The sequence below is a fragment of the Eurypyga helias genome, unplaced genomic scaffold, assembly GCF_000690775.1.
Source record: "Eurypyga helias isolate BGI_N326 unplaced genomic scaffold, ASM69077v1 scaffold7375, whole genome shotgun sequence".
Taxonomy (NCBI): Eukaryota; Metazoa; Chordata; class Aves; order Eurypygiformes; family Eurypygidae; genus Eurypyga; species Eurypyga helias.
In genome coordinates this window covers 47,015-62,840 of record NW_010253358.1, presented here as the reverse complement: position 1 = coordinate 62,840, position 15,826 = coordinate 47,015, and the positions used below count along the sequence as shown (strand labels likewise).

General features: G+C 40.0%; 1 protein-coding gene across 1 annotated transcript in view; it reads left to right on the top strand.

Annotated features, from left to right (window-relative positions):
- The window catches only part of PDZD8 (PDZ domain containing 8), a gene marked incomplete at its 5' end in the record, with an annotated part of 60,592 nt that overhangs the window by 27,987 nt on the left and 16,779 nt on the right, over nt 1-15,826 (top strand). The gene's annotated exons all lie outside the window — the stretch shown is intronic.

The following is a 15,826-nucleotide window of genomic DNA, read 5'->3' as shown; positions in this document are numbered from 1 at the left end:
TGCTTATTGGAGATGGGAGGAAAGGAGGGAGTGGAGAAAAGACTCAGAAGCTTTAAAAAGACTTTATGTTAACAATTGATTTAATACAAAGAACGCCCTGGAACAAAAATCCATGTCCTGCATTTTACCCTCTGCTGTCTGAGTGCTTAAGCCCTGTGCCTTTTTTATATCTGACTGGAGTTGTGTTCTGAGACCAGCACTGTTTTTCCACTGGAGCAGTAAGAATTCAGAATTTCAGCATCTTGTTCAGTTTATGCAATTAAATTCCACTTTGCATTGTTTCTCAAACTCCTTGTGACAAATACTATGATACTTGTTTTTGGGTTTGCATATGCTATGTTTTGCCTCAAAGGCCTCCTTTTGTGGTCTTAGCTGCTGTCAAATTAAAAACTTGAAGGTAGGATAGAGGTTCACCTTTGGTCCCTTAGGAACCTGTAACTCTGGGTGGTAATTACCCTTCCGACTGTGGCAGTGAAACGATGAGCGAGGAGCCTGTAGCTGGAGCGCAGACCAAGACACTTTGGACAACTTTTCCAGAGTATGGGTCAGCAGCCAGACATCACAGAAACCGATGGCAGCTCTGGACTGTGTTCTCCAGAGTTGTCTCTGTCTTGGCCCCCTCTCTACCTGCTCCTAATGCAGTCAGTGGTGTGTATGTCTTTGAGTTAGCCGGGTCAGGTCCCCGAGTTGGCTGATTGCGGATAGCTCCACTGCCGATGGGAAGGGGAAGGGTGGGATGCCACCAGAGGTGATGACATAGTGTCCCAGTGGTCCTGAGGGGAATCACTGAGTTTGCTTAACTCTAGAGGTTGCTAGACTTCGTTGAAGCACTAGGCAGGAAGTAGATGCAAGTAATTTATTTTCAGACCTTTTTGTTTTAGGGAGAGGTTGTGAATTTTGTTGAACTTGATCTAGTTTGGTTTAATCTAATGGTTTAAGCCTCTTTACGTTATCACATAAGGATAGGGTAGGAGCAATTCAGCCTCAGTAGTCTGGCCAGTTCATAGTTATAACCCTTTCCTATTAATAATTATTATTTCAAAAATTTCAAGAAACAAGTAATACTGCCAGCATTCAAAAATACAAAGCCCAACAGGCCCTCCCTTCCCTTCCCACCCCCCAAAAAAGTACCCCAACAAACCCCAAAACAACCCAAAATCAAACCAAACCCACTCAAAACCAAAAACCACAAACAAACAATTTCAGGATCTGGACCTGCTCCTGCTACTACTCACGTGAATGACCCTTTTGTTGGGATAAGCTGTGCACGAAACCATGACGGATCTGTAGGGCTGATGCTCTAGTGATGAGTGTGACATTACACTTCTGGACAAATTAATTTTTGCTTATTTCTAGAGAACTTTTGAGTGGCAGTATCGGAATATATATTCTCTAACTCTCACAACAGAAGAGAGAAAATGCTCTGCAGGCAGCGTGGCACCGGTGTGTTTGTGTCAGCAGGTGGCAGTAGGACTAAACTGATGGAGGGTGAAATGGCTCCATTGAAAACTCCAGGAAAGTACTAAGGGTGAGACTCCCAAGAACTCATCTGCTGTTTCAGCATCTAAAACGAAATGGCAGGCTTAAAAAATTTCTCAAGCTTTTGGAAATCTGGCCTGCGATGTACAGAAGGGTTTTCTCTGTGTCAGTGTTGCAGTTCTTTGTTCACTGCCTGCCAGAGAGCAGAGACTCCTTGGGCTGAGTTGCTGCATCTCTAGCTCTGCTGTCAGTATAAAGAATTCATTGTTCTCAACCACCCTGAACTTTAGGCCACTAGATAGGAGGCCTAATAATTTTGTGTTTGAAAATCTTAATATGGTTGATTATGGAAACTGAAAATTAGCAACTTGCAGAACTGCTTTTTTGCTGCTCAACTTATGTTCAACAGATGTAGTGAAATCATGGAAGTCCCTTTTCCTTAGGAAATCAAGTTAAATATACAAGTTACAAAATGGTAGGACATCTCACTGGGTGGTAAGAGTCTTGCCATAGATCCTCAATGAAACACTTGACACTGGAACTTAGTTATTTTTCTCAGAAATTGTTACTGTGTGAATAGTTAAATAGGAATTTAAAAAGAAAAACCATTTTGTTTTACAAACAAATTTTGCTTGTATCTAAAAATAGGATTTTAGCTCTAATGCAAGAGCATTATTTGAGATGAAGGTGTTAGAATGAGTAACAACTTGAGAAACTACAGAGGAGAAATGATAGAGTAAGTTTAAAGTGAAAAGTAGAAAGGTATGTTCTGGTTTAAAAGCATCTAACATGAGCCTTGCACAGGCATGACAATACATCCTCTGATTCAGGCTACATTCTACAACGCTCCTGAGGAAAATTCTCATAACTTTCTATACTTCCTGGCGTTTTCGTTCTTTTTATTATGTTAGTAGTAGTGGGATAAAAGATTAGACAGGTTTAATACTTGATAATGAATTTTGGCGAGACTTTAATCTGATCCCATTATTTGTGGAATATTAGTAGGTGTCAAAATTGGTTTTGAAAAAAGGTGCTGTGTTGTTGAATGTATCTAGAGCATTATTGAAGTGTCTGTTGTAATACAGTGGTGTCTCAGGCTTCTGTTTATCAACTCAGTCTGAAAAACCAGTAAGACTTCAGAGAGGCGATTTGGCGTATTCCCATGTGATGCACGTAAACGTTCTTAAATATCTTAATTAGTAGTATATGCTGCTAGAATTAACATTAATCACTGCGTTGCTATGTGAAAACTATGTATGGATAGGATATAGTAATTAGCATGAGCAGCATTGGATTACTAGACAGGTGTTCTGTGGCTAAGTGATTGGGTCTAAATTATTAGCTACATGTTTATAGATATTAAATGGAGGCTGTGCCATAAATGTGAATGGCTGTGTCCACTGGGCTGCCAGTTAGCAATAGCAGGTTGATTTCGACAAACAAAGTGTTGTTGTGTTTTTCCTTGGAGCACATCTGTTTAGAGTGAGACCCTGGTCTCCTTACCCTTGGTGAGGATCTTGCTGCTGACTTTACCTGTGTCGGCACTTCATGTGTAGTGTTGTGGAAGAATAACATCATGTTTCAGCAGAAACTTGAAGTTGCTCTATGAATAAAAGGAAAACAGTCTGCCTTCCTTAAAAGTGGCAGAAGAATGGACATAGAAATCATCTTGAAGTATTAGTAGCAAAGACCTGGGGTGGCTTTGCAACTGTAAGTACCCCTTACATTGACTATGCAATGCCTTGACTGCTCTATGGATGCTCGGCTGTCCTGAGCGGGGCAAACACTGGCACATTCCTCTGGTTCTGGCACTATATGGAAGAATGAATCAAGAGTAGCTGTATCAAGATGGGAATCTTGTTTGTTTTGAATTGCTCTGCATATCTTTAGTATTCATGTTGCCTTTCTTTAGGTACTGATTTTTCTAACAGATACATTAGTTTCTACAAATTGTAGAAACTATTGCAATTAGATTGGTATCTTCTGATATTCCTACACCCAGGAGGTGTGTGCAAACTCTAAATGATTCATGCTTTTTATTGGTCATATGAATGTAAAATAAAGGGGAGAGATGCTCAACTGCAAAACAAAATCTGTCAATTTCAAGTTTTCTTTTAAGTCTGTCTTTTTTTTTTGGTAGAAATTCAGGAGCAAAAGAAAACCATTATCAATCCTTAAATAATCAAGTTAAGTGATCTAAAAAAATCATGAGGAAACACCTTTAAATTCTAGTTTCAACCAATATATTGTCTGAGATGGGACTGTAGGAATAGCCAGTGTTTTGTATTCTTAAAGGTAGTAAGTGTTGGGGCTTTTTTGGTGGTAGTTTTGGGGTTTTTTTAATTATTTTTTATTTTTGGACCCCTTCTGTAAATACTACATTTAGCAATACATAAACTGCATTTCATATTCTGCAAAGTAAAAGTTTCCATGTAAAATGCACATCCAGTAGCCCATAGGATTTACTTTTGCAGCAGTTGTCTCAGGAGCACACAAATATCCTCTGAACTAACCTAATAATAGAAAGAATTAAAGACTTAAGATAAGCATCCCACCACTTTTTTAGGACTTCTGCTTGATGGTTTTTTTCCAGTTCATTTGGAACATTGTGGTCAGCCCTGGAGTAACTCGAAGGGGGAAGACCAGTGACACTGTTTTGATACTGCACTCTGAATTTGTGCACGTGTAAGCCTAGATGTGTAAAGGCCATGATCTCCACTCCTTTTGATGAGTTTATCTTGATGAATATGGCCTTTTATTGGTGAGTTTAATGGTAACTTTGAAATTGCTGTAGGCAGGCTGGTTGGTACCTGTTTATAGAAACAAAGCAGTATTTCTCGGTCTTCCATGAAACTAAATTTCCTTTATCTCGGGGATTAAGGGAAATTTAAAGGTATTGCAGTGCTGTAACATATCAATGTAAAATGAGAAATAATGTAAATCAAATCCAGCACCTTCTGAAATGAGTTGCCTGAAGATACTAAACTATAATGTCAAAATTTAAAGCAACTGTGAAATGTTAATTTGTAAATACACGGAGTTAAATGCCTCACAGTTGGCATTTCAGTGTGCTTATTTAACAGCCTGCCATTTCAGCATTTAATCCTATCAAAAGAAAGGCGGAGGATTAAAGCAAGAGAAGCTTTTTCAAAATGTCACTTTTTATGAAAATTCATGATCTTGTAAAATTTGATAATATTTGTAAATACAATGGGGAATAGTTCTGAGATTTGTGCCTTACATAATATTCTGTAATCCGTCTTTCAAATAAACTTGAAGGCCATCAGGGTTTTTTCAGTCTCATCCTAAACATTTAAGCTTTTTGACTTGGGGCTTCAGAAGGCTTTTCTGTGATTTAATGAGACCTTCTGTGAAAGTACACTGTAGTTCTTTACTGCTCAGGACTATTGAATATGAACACTTAAACCCCCCCAAAACCCCACTAAAAGCTTTTTTTTTTTTAGTGCATATATATTCAGGTAGTTGTTTGGAACGGGATGTCATCACTCTCATCACAGCCTGACCTGATCCTTCTTGCCTGCTTATAAGTCATTCAGAAACTACTGCGCACTGCATCCTTGGGCGTGCGTACCCTCACCTGGGACAGGTAGAATGCAGAGCTTGCTACACTTTGGCGTTTGGCAGCAGACAATACTAAATGCATCATGTGCAACCAAGCCTGTAGTCCCCTTACACACACCTTTTTTTACGTCCAAACTTGAGGTTGTGATCCTTCCCCGCCTCCCCTGCGGTGACGCAGAGACTGACTGCAATGGTTACAACTTGCTGAGTTTCAAAAAATTTAAAATACCAGATGAAAAGGTTAATGGATAAAATAACTTGAGTCAGAAGAATCCGTATTAAGCAGAAATTAATGCTCTGCATGTGCTTGTGCTTCCCCATCCCCAACTCTTACTTTAAGAGCAACTGACGGAACTCATCCGTAATACTCAGATTTAGGAAGAGAAGTTCTTCTGCAGCCAGATGCTTGTTTTGAATAGTGAAATAAGGCTGTTTTGAAGCCACCTAATTCCAGTCTAAATCTCTGTTAGGTTTTGTAAGCGAGTTGTATTGCAGGTGCCAGTGGTAATACTGTCTGTTCAGTTGGGGTATTCCAAATTGATGCTCTGCAAGGTGGTGTACTCTCGGAAAGCATGGTAGTGACCTCCCTGTGATTGATCAGAGTTGTGAAGGACACACAGGCCTTTTAGATGACTGTTTTGGGTGAATTGACCTTTGTAAGACCTCTCTATGACTGTTATAGGACAAAAATCATATGAAACTTCCAAGTTTGATCAGGGATTAGTTCTTTTAATGCTTTTTACGGAGCTGAAAAACATTAATTTTCACCGTGTGCTTTTTCCTTGAAGTTTACTCAAGTCATAACCAACGAGTAGTACACATTCTTTCAGTTACCTTTCAGTTGCCTATCTTCCCTATCCTCCTGAAGTATCCAGTTTGCATAGCAACTGCAAGCTTTTCTTGTCGTACTTTTAACTTACAACATCATATCTAAAATATAAAACTGTTAAGTAAACACTAAATGATATCTTTTCCTTAAAAATGCATGTAAAAGCTAAGGCGGGCACACTGGTTTAGGGTGTCACTAGATGAGGTGCTGATGACTTATTTTTGTGTTCATGTCGCCTGTTCTGCTGCCTGTCCAATATTGGATGCAAAGAAGAGTTTTAAGTAGGGTTTACAGTAGCTGTTTCTCATTTGCAAAGAAATTGATTTACAGTGATAGTTGATCTTGCTAAATAAATAGATGGTTGATGCATGAAAGCTAACTTTGTATAAACAGTATGGCCTATGGTAAGAGAGATAACAGTGTTTTATTGACCAGAGTAAACACAGTGGTTTCTGGGTAATTCAATATATTTCAGGAATGACTTTCCAAGTATTTTGTTGCCTCCTATTGCAGAGTTGCATGGCCAGATGAGCCAGCAGCTCAGGTCAGGGGCTGCCACACATGGCTGGAGCGGAAGGGGAGAGGCTTGCTTAAACACAGATATCCCCAACCACCTTTGGAAAAAGCTGTCTTCATTCTCATTGGTTTGTAGTTTGGTTTTGGTCTTCCAGTTTCCTTTCTTTAATAGATTTTCTCAGACCGCCTTAATGAAAGTCAACTTTTTTGTACCATACTGTGTCTTTTCTTTTCAAATTGAGGTTGGGATCTGTTCCTACTAAGGAGGTAGTAATTGGATTGAAACTGATTTACCCATTTGTATGGATTTTAGTGATGTTGTAACGTTTCCCTACCGAATCAGGACCTTGCCAAGTAAACTGTTGGGCGTGTCAAACTCTACTTCATTGGTGAAGGGTTGCGTCTCCCAAAATAATGAAGAAGAGAGCATGTGTTCGAATGTTTAATTACTGAGCGCAAATGTGTTTTCCAGGCTGTAACAACACAGAGATAAAGGTGGGTAGAAAGTGTTGGCAAAGGGGCCTGTGGCTGTGAGTAAAAATATTCTTTAAGAAATAATAGAGTACTGGCACTTAGTGCTTATATGCTCTCCTAAAACCAGTGGTGGGTTTTGGGGTTTGTTGTTGAGGTTTTTTTGGCCTTAGTTAGCAGGTTGAGTCTTTTAGCTCCTGTTAAATGTCTAAAAATGATGCGTAACTATGGCAGACCATTTTCTTGAAGTAAAATAAACTTGTTGCAGACTGGCCTCCTGAAAGTTTTAATTTTTTATTTGATAGTCTGAAAAAGGCGTAACAAGACTAGGAGTAATACCAACTTTTCAGCAACTCATTTTGGCAAAAGGACAGAGCCAGAGTGAAACGTAATGGCACATGTTTGGCTGCTGAACTGCCATTCCCAAACTGAGATGGTTTAGGTGACAGAAACTGTAATACAGGGAGCAGATGGAGACAGCAGAGAGGTAGGTGAATAGGTGCTTGTTAACTGGTGTTGGTCACTGCGAGCAGGTTCTTCAGCACTAAGAACAGGCTTTAGGGGGATGTATGAAATGAAGGGGTCCCAAACAGGTTGGTTATCACAGGCTGCTGTGTAATTGAAATTGCCCTTTTGCTAGCAGGTCATCTGTCGCTTCTGTAACAGAAGTGTGCTTGGCTGTTGTTGTTGCTGCTCACTTTTAATACCCTGAGATGCAGCAAAGTATCCAAAACAACCACTTGCTTTTAGTTAATGGACACAGTGAGAGCTGGTTGAAGTTTGTGGCATTGTTTCCCATCTTTTTCTCAGTTCCTGCCACTCACAATGCACACTGGATGACAACAGGGCAAGGTATCCAGTTACTCTGCAACTCTTGGGGATCATGAATAGGATCCTGAATAGGATGGGCAGCCAGCGACAATGCACTGTGAACTGTCTCTCTGTATAGTTTGGACAAGCATGTATTTGGCTTATTTGCCAATATCTGTAGGGCCTCTGTTCCAATCCGTCCTGAGCCCCTGGTCAGCAAGGGCTGCTCTCCCTTGTAGGCCCCTGGCATAAGATGGTATGCTTTTTACACATACACTTTGGCCTGCAACATCCCACACACTTAAAGTGTAACTTATTCAGTTGCCTAAGTGCAGCTGTTTGCCTTTTTTTTTTTTTTTAACCAGAAGTGTGAGTCTTTCTGGTTCCCTGTATAATTTGGGCTTCTTACCCTAGTGATGGCCCTATTCATCTATACCCCTGTAAGGATTTCATCAGCTACCCTTCTGTTCTGATGACTTTAGAAGAGATTGCATTAACTCTTCTTGAACATCAAGTATATGTTAATTAAACAGTCATACCAGTCCACTGCAATTTAGTGAGAAGTTGATGAAAGTAGTATATTTTCTCTTGGGTCCATTTGATTTATGCAGTTGCTTTGCCAGTTTGAAAATTACTTTGTACCTGGTAATATTTTAGATAGTTTATCCCACTTGCAAGTGTGGTTCGACTTTGGTTTAAGTCTTAAAATTAAAGATTTTCCTGAAAACACAGAGCTGGAGATGGAAAGACGTGAAAATGTCATTTCAGAGGCAGACAGTGGTAGAATGCTGATGCTAAGGCGATGTGAAAAGCTGGTAACTCCTGGCACAAACATAGCTCTGGTGTGGGCCATGGCATGTCTTGTCTTGTGGAGTGTGTGAAGGGAAGAGGAGGGCTTGTGGGCCAAACTGCATTGGATTCTATGGTTTTGCTTTTCACAAAATGCCTTGTTTATGAACATGCTTGTTAGTAGAAACCTTAGCTGCTTGGTTCTGACTGTCATTTTTATATTTATACCAGCTAAATTAACAATTACATTTGCTTAAACAAAAGCATAATCAGGTTAAATATCAGGAAGAAATGTGAAATGGAGATTTCTTAAAATATTTTTAATTAATAATATATAGTATGATAATAACTATTAGTATTAATGACTTAACTAATGAACCCACCATTCTTTAATGTAGATATTTGCCCTTCAGTGGGATGGAAATGAATTTTCATACAGCACAAAGAGTTGATACCTAGTGGTCTTAAATTTTGTGGTTCAGGTGTCAAAATACAGACATTAAAAGCTACCGAGTGACTGCAAAGAAAGCCTTTAATTTTGTGGGAGGAATTCCTTATTCTGAGTACACTCTTATGTAATGTAGCTATTTTATGGAGCCAAATGAGTTAAATAGTTGAGATTCTTGGACTCAGTGATGCAGTGTTGTTAAATGTGTCAAGTCTTACGTTCTTCCTAGAATGTAATTATTTAACTGAACATTATCTCAAAATGACTATTAATTTTTTTCTTCCTTTTCTCCCTCTTCAATCACAACCTGAAGCAGAAATTAGATGTTTGTCGCTGTGTTACAAGCCTTTTCTAGGGCTAGTAGGGTAGAGCTCAACACCTGGAGGCAACACAGTGAATGAGAACGGTGTTTGGAGTATTTATATGTTGTCATAGTTTTCACTAGTTACAATACTATGGCTATTCTGTGTCTCTAGAACAGCAGGAGCAAAATCTTGCTCTAAGGGCAAAAGTGCACATTAAGATAATTATTAGTGCAGGATAAGTGATTCTTCCTGCTTTTTCTTAAGGATGACCAAGCATTTTAAAAATACTCTAATTAAAAAGAAAAAAAGCAAACATTTTGTAATGCAGGTGCGGTGCGTGATCTCCAAATGCCCTATAATGACAGCAGATAGAAATGAGAAAGTAATATCAGTGGGCAGCGTAGCAATTGCCCTGAAAGAGCCTTGGGGGATCAAAAATGGAATTGCCGATTCCAGTCATACCAATGAAATGACTCAAAGGTCATTCCCGTGTATTAAGGTTAGATGTAGCTGAGTGGTGCTCTGCAAAGGGCCACCTACATATTGGAAGTGATTGGTAGTGAATCATCACTAGAAAATGGAGCATTTCCCTTAATGCAGTCTGTTAAAAGGCTGCCTCCATTAAAGTTTTGGTAAGATAATAGTTCAAAGATTCTAGTTAATGGCTTTACAAGTATTTTAACCAAAAGTCGGTGTCTTCAGATCTATGCTTATGTTATTTGTTTCCATTTTTAGGTGCTTAGTTTGGAACAAGTATCATGTCTGTGCGCCCCCAGATACATTTGTTAATTGAAACAATCTATTTTCCCTAGCTGAAGGAAGAAAACAAAACCAAAAAAAGTCCGTAGAAATTTGAGGCTGGATATGCACAAGGTGGTTTGGTTTTTTTCAATTATAAAAACAGCCATAAAGTTTTTCACATCTAAGCAAATGCATACATACCATGTATATTTATATATGTTGTGCATATATAAATACACATTCTTAATATTTCGTGGTGTGTGTGTGTATATATATGTAAAAAGCTAAAACCATCAGTTGTTCTTCAGTTAAATTTATTGTAAGTCTCATGGATAACAAGTTTACTATGCATTTAAAAAAATGCAGATACTTGCAAATACAACAAATGACCCCTGAGAGATTAGGCTTGGCTTATCTGAAGCTCATTGGTGCTTACAGCTCTGATATACAAAAGAAGTCAATAAATACTAAGAGGATGTTTGAGAACAATTGCAGAAGTCTGCTTCTAGGTTCCTTAGTTGTTAAATCACAAGTCTGTGGGAAGCTCTTAAGAACAGGCTGTACAGCAGCTTGTGAACTAAAACTAGGATCACTTTACATGACGGTGTGAACTACATGTGAAGTGAGCATAGGGTTATGGTGTTCATCACTTTATAACAAACAAACTTGTGGTCCATGCCCACAGTACTCTCTCTCCCTTTCAAACCTGTCACTTCCACTGGCCTCCAATCAGATGCACATTTGGGATAAGTAGAGACAAATACACAGTATATGATTTCATTCGACTAATTAAGTGTAACGAGCAACTTGCTTAAATTATGAATTGCTGTTCAGTCACATAGTATTTCTGTGAAGTGTGGAGTGAAAATAGATTTGAGTTACAGGCTGTTCTAAGGGAATATGGAAACACCTATGTATAGATGTTAAAGATGCCCTCTCTGTGGCCGTGTATATATAAATAAATGAAAGACAGGTTGGAAAATGGATGTGTATATCCCACCTGTGTCGACAGTAGGATGCTTAGGCTGCCCCTACATTAGTCACCATCTCAGCCTGGGGGAGGAGGGCATGATTTCCGTGCCGTACGCGTCGTGGAGGTTGTACTGGGGTTTGCTGGTGGTCCCTCCTCCTGCACTGACCACGGGTTGGCATGAGGAGCACCTTGTTGGGTGTAGCTTCCTCTGGAGGGAATGAATGCACTTTGTGTGTTCGGGAGCACCTCCTGGAAATCACAATGCAGTGGGTGGAGACCATAGGAAGCTCGGCTGGAGAGCACACCCCTGATCTGACATATACTTTGAGCAACTGCTAAATTGCAAATTTCATCTTCAGTGTTGGCTGCCTCGCTGCTCCCACCTCTCTTGTCTCTCGAAAGAGCTGAACTATAACATTTACTTTGTCACTGTATTGCCCATGGCACAGAGGTCTGTCTGAAAAAGGTCATCAAGCTCTGGGGTTTTCTTCTCTACATGGAGGGCATGGTAAAGAACTAACTGAGGGGCTGTTGAAACCTGGGTTAAACTTCACCTCTTGTGGGGTGGCAGAGGAGTTGTGTTACTTGTTGATGGATTTATATTGTGCACCAATGGTGATGCAGAAGTCATTTTCATACAGGAAAAAATACTTCCTGCAGAGGGTGGTGAAGCACTGGGACAGGCTGCCCAGAGAAGCTGTGGATGCCCCATCCCTGGAAGTGTTCAAGGCCAGGCTGGATGAGGCTTGGAGCAACCTGGTCTAGTGGAGGGTGTCCGTGCCCATGGCAGGGGGGTTGGAACTGGGTGGGCTTTGAGGTCCCTTCCAACCCATTTCTATGATTTTCCATGTAGGGCTGGAGGTCATGGAAAGAAACCATTTCATATCAGCACAGGAGAAAACCTGGAGGGCTCTTGTTGCCCATGTGTCAAGGATTTGGGAGGGGGGAATTGTGGGCAAGACAGGATAGATCTGACAGAATATTTCTTGTGCTTTGGTAGTCAGTCATTTGTTATGTCTTGGAACTGTTGCTTTAGTTTGGGGAGTGAAGTCTAGTGCTGAGTATTGATGAGATGGGAATTTTGAGGGTGCTCCTGAGTTTTCTTAGCAGTGATGCCCAGTTAACGTAGAGGGAGGGGAAGGGAGTTTCATTGGTAGGGCTGGTTTTGTCGTTTCAAGGCTGATAGAACGTGCCTGAATTGCAGGCACGCAGTTTTGACCTGAAGGAGGCTCTCCACTCCGGTGGGGTAGGATGTGTTAGGAGCGGGATACCTCTGTGTTCAGTTTAGGAGTTTAGGAAGGCTGTAGCAAGAGCTTTGCCAAGTCAAGCAGTTACGTCAGTAAGGAAATTAGAGTTCAGTTATCCAGAATTTCTTTGAAAGCTTCCAGTAGGGAAAATACCCGAGGTGCTAGGAATTGTGTTACTTAACCAAACCAGTTCTCTAAGCAGCACTTAGATATGTAATATCTGTTAATTATTAAAGGAGAAAGCAGGCACAGTAGTAAGGGAGAGCAAATAATGACTTTTAGCTTGGTGCAGGAGGCCAGGTGTGAGATGAATAAGCACATCCATTCACCTGCATAAACAGAGCAGAGGATGTATGACAAGAATAATACCACCAGCAAAGTCATAGAAGGTCATGGGAGTAGAGTAGCTGTAAATATTTGGCCAGTGTGGAATCTCTAAAGTGCCTGATTAATGTATGTTATCTATAGGTTATAGAAACTCCCAGGAAAATTGTGGTTGTGCTATCAGAAACATTGAACAGCTGGCTTCAGCAGAAAAATTGGCCTGATTTCAAGCATTTTTTCCTAATTCCAAATAAGATTTAAATGATATCTGGAGAAGGTATCTGTGTGGTTATTAGACCAGAGCTGTTTAGAATGGAAGGCACCTCTGGAGCTAAGCTGGTCCCAGGTCAGGGCTGGGCTGGCTCAGGCTGCTCTGGGCCCTGTTCAGAGGGGCCCTACCAGCCAGGCAGTGCCAGTTGTTGGAAAAGTCTTTCTCATCAAGTTTTTTTTCCCCCTCTCGAACTAGTATGTGACAGACTATACTGTTATAGAGGGAAGGAGGGCAGCAGTTGTCTGAACTCATTTTGACTAGTTAAATAAAAACAATTCATAAAAAGAATGATTTAGTCTCAAGACTGGTCTAGGACTATTTCTATAGGGATGGCTTCAGATGGAGTAAAACTCCTTTTTGTTGCAAACAGTCCAGACAGAAGGATTTTATATCAGTTTTAGCCAAAAAAAAGTAATGAAATGGCATCAAGGCTACGCCTGAGCTTACAGACCTGCTGGAGAGAGAAAGTAGTAAATGTGCAATATTTTTGTTTCATTTATTAAACTACTGCAGCCTGACTGCAGCAGCTGTTAGCCAAAACATGGGAACATTTATGTTTATTCCTTGCAAACAATATTTGAGGAATTTTTTTTTAAACAAAGGTTTTTGCCAGGGTTGATAAATGCTTTTATTTCCACTACAGTTCTTGAAGCTTTTGCTATTGGAAGAGAATCTAAAATAACATCTATTCTAAAAATATGGTTGTAATAACTAGGAACAAACTTTTGGCTGCCGTTGTGAGCAAATGCATTCAGTTTCTTGCCAACTGATGTGTAGAAGTGCATTAGGAACTACAGTCTTGGTTACATATGACTGAAGTAACCAAGAATTGTAATTAATTTCTGAGCTTTAAAAATAGCTGCTAGGAGGAAGTAATTTTATGAAAGGTCATTAAAGCAATATTCTCTTATATCTAATAATTGGAATAAAAGTAATTGAGATGTACCAGAAAATAAAGCTAAGAATATTCTAGCGAAGAACACACAATTTACTTTTACAGAAATTTGTGTAATTTCTGGATTTGTTTTGACAGCTGGAAGTAGAAATCTCTGAAGGCATTAGACGTGTCCTGGACAGAACACACTTTTCTGCATGTTCAAAAAGTAATTTAGTAGAGCAAAGAGATCTTTTATATTGCCAAACCGATAACCCACTGTATAACTCTCCAGATGCTGAAATAAATATTTTAAAGCTACAGTAGAAGAATAGCAAGGAATGTTGCTGTGGCTGCAGGAAGAACAGTTTAGGTGTGTGTCTTGACTGCATCCTGGGTCTCCTTTTTGGCAGAGCAGTAGTAGAACAAGAGAGGTGCAAACAAATTCTTTCCTCTTACTGCTCTTCTGTCTAAATCAGAAAATAAATGTTTGACTTTGAAACTTGGCACTCTTTCTTATTTTTTATTTTAATGTTTTATTAGGGAGTAACTTTTGCAGCTTCTGAGAGGAATTCTTCATCCTTTTGAATGCTAGATTTTTTTTTTTTCTTGCTATGTGCCTCCTGGTAGCTGGTGTCTAGCAGCCCTACAGACTCTAGGTAAGCTTCGAGGGTTATGTATGCAAAGTGCAGGAGTATAAATTCTGTCAATACAATAGTTTGGTTCATATATATATATATTTTCAAGTGGAATTTCTACTGAGGTAACAGCATAAACCCAAACTAGGAGGGCAGTGGTTAACCTACCATTGCTGAAGAGAGAAGATTTTGCAAATAGATCGTGAACTTGAAGTGTGTAGTCATCCTTTTGTCTATCTACAGGTATCACACATTTCTACATTTCCTTTATTAAGGAAAGAATAGCAGTTGAGAATGTTGAACGTGCAGGCAGCTAGTAACTGTTGGCCAGAAACACTTTTACAGCAATCCCTTCTCTAAGAGAGAGTATGGCTGACTGAGTGCACTCTACATGCAGACATGCTTTTTTTTGAGTATCTATCACTTCATGTTAATATTGCAATTTTTTATTATTTCACACTTTCAGAAAATCATATTTAGCCATGCTGTGTTGAGGTGGTTATGTCAACTGCGTGTCACTTTGATCCTGAAGGCATGTTTGATGTCCATTTCAGCATCACGCTACTCAAAGGGTCTCATCTTCATATTAATGTAGATATGTCTCCCTTTTATATCCCTGCGAGTGTCTGTATACCTGTATAACGCATATTTTGAAGAAAGCACAGTGATATGTAGAATCTGTGAGTTTGCACTTCTGTTGGGAAGGAAAACAGTGAGTATTTAAGCAGGCAGAGCCTTAAACCAGTGATGCGCTCCAGCTTGGTTCTGCCCCTCTGTCCTCGTTAGCGCTTCCCCCAACGGCACAGAGCTGCAACAAGCCCGGGTACAAAGCTCTGCTTTTTACGGGGGTGAGTTGGCTGTTGGCTGCAGCAGTGCAGCCTGGCTGCCGAGGGGGTCCCGCTGCTGTGGGACCACCCCTGTGCCCCTCCGCTCACCTTTGGGCAGGGTGGATCTTGCCACTTGTTCCCATCAGGGCTCTGGGGTTTTGCCCCAGCACTGACCGCTGCCGTGGAGAAGGGCCCTAACAAAACCCCATATATTCTTCATGGACATTTGCTCTGTATGTAATGAAACTATAGTTCTTTCAGCAGTTATAAGCAGCGTATTACTTGATTTCATTATCATGTACAAGTTGTGCTCCTTGCATGCTGTTTTTAACCTTGGTCTGCTTTGGTATTTGTATGACTTAGCAGTGTAGACTAACCTCATGTTTGTTTATCTTACACTGCTCATGTTCAAATTCTTTTGAAGTATGTGAATTGGTGTCTTTTTGGTCAACTTCAAGAGCTCATCAAGAGGGGCAAGCTGTGCATGGTGAACACACATGTTTATTCATTATGTTTTTCTTCTGGCATCATAGGCTAACAGACTCCTAAGTAAAAAAAATAAAGCACTGCACTGATAGTTTTGGGGTTTTGACCTCCACAAACTACCTTTTTTTCCTCTCACAAAAAAGACAATCCCTCATACTTTTCTCTGAATGTGTGGTAATATGCACATGGTGGTGTCAAACCAAAGGTGTAGCATTA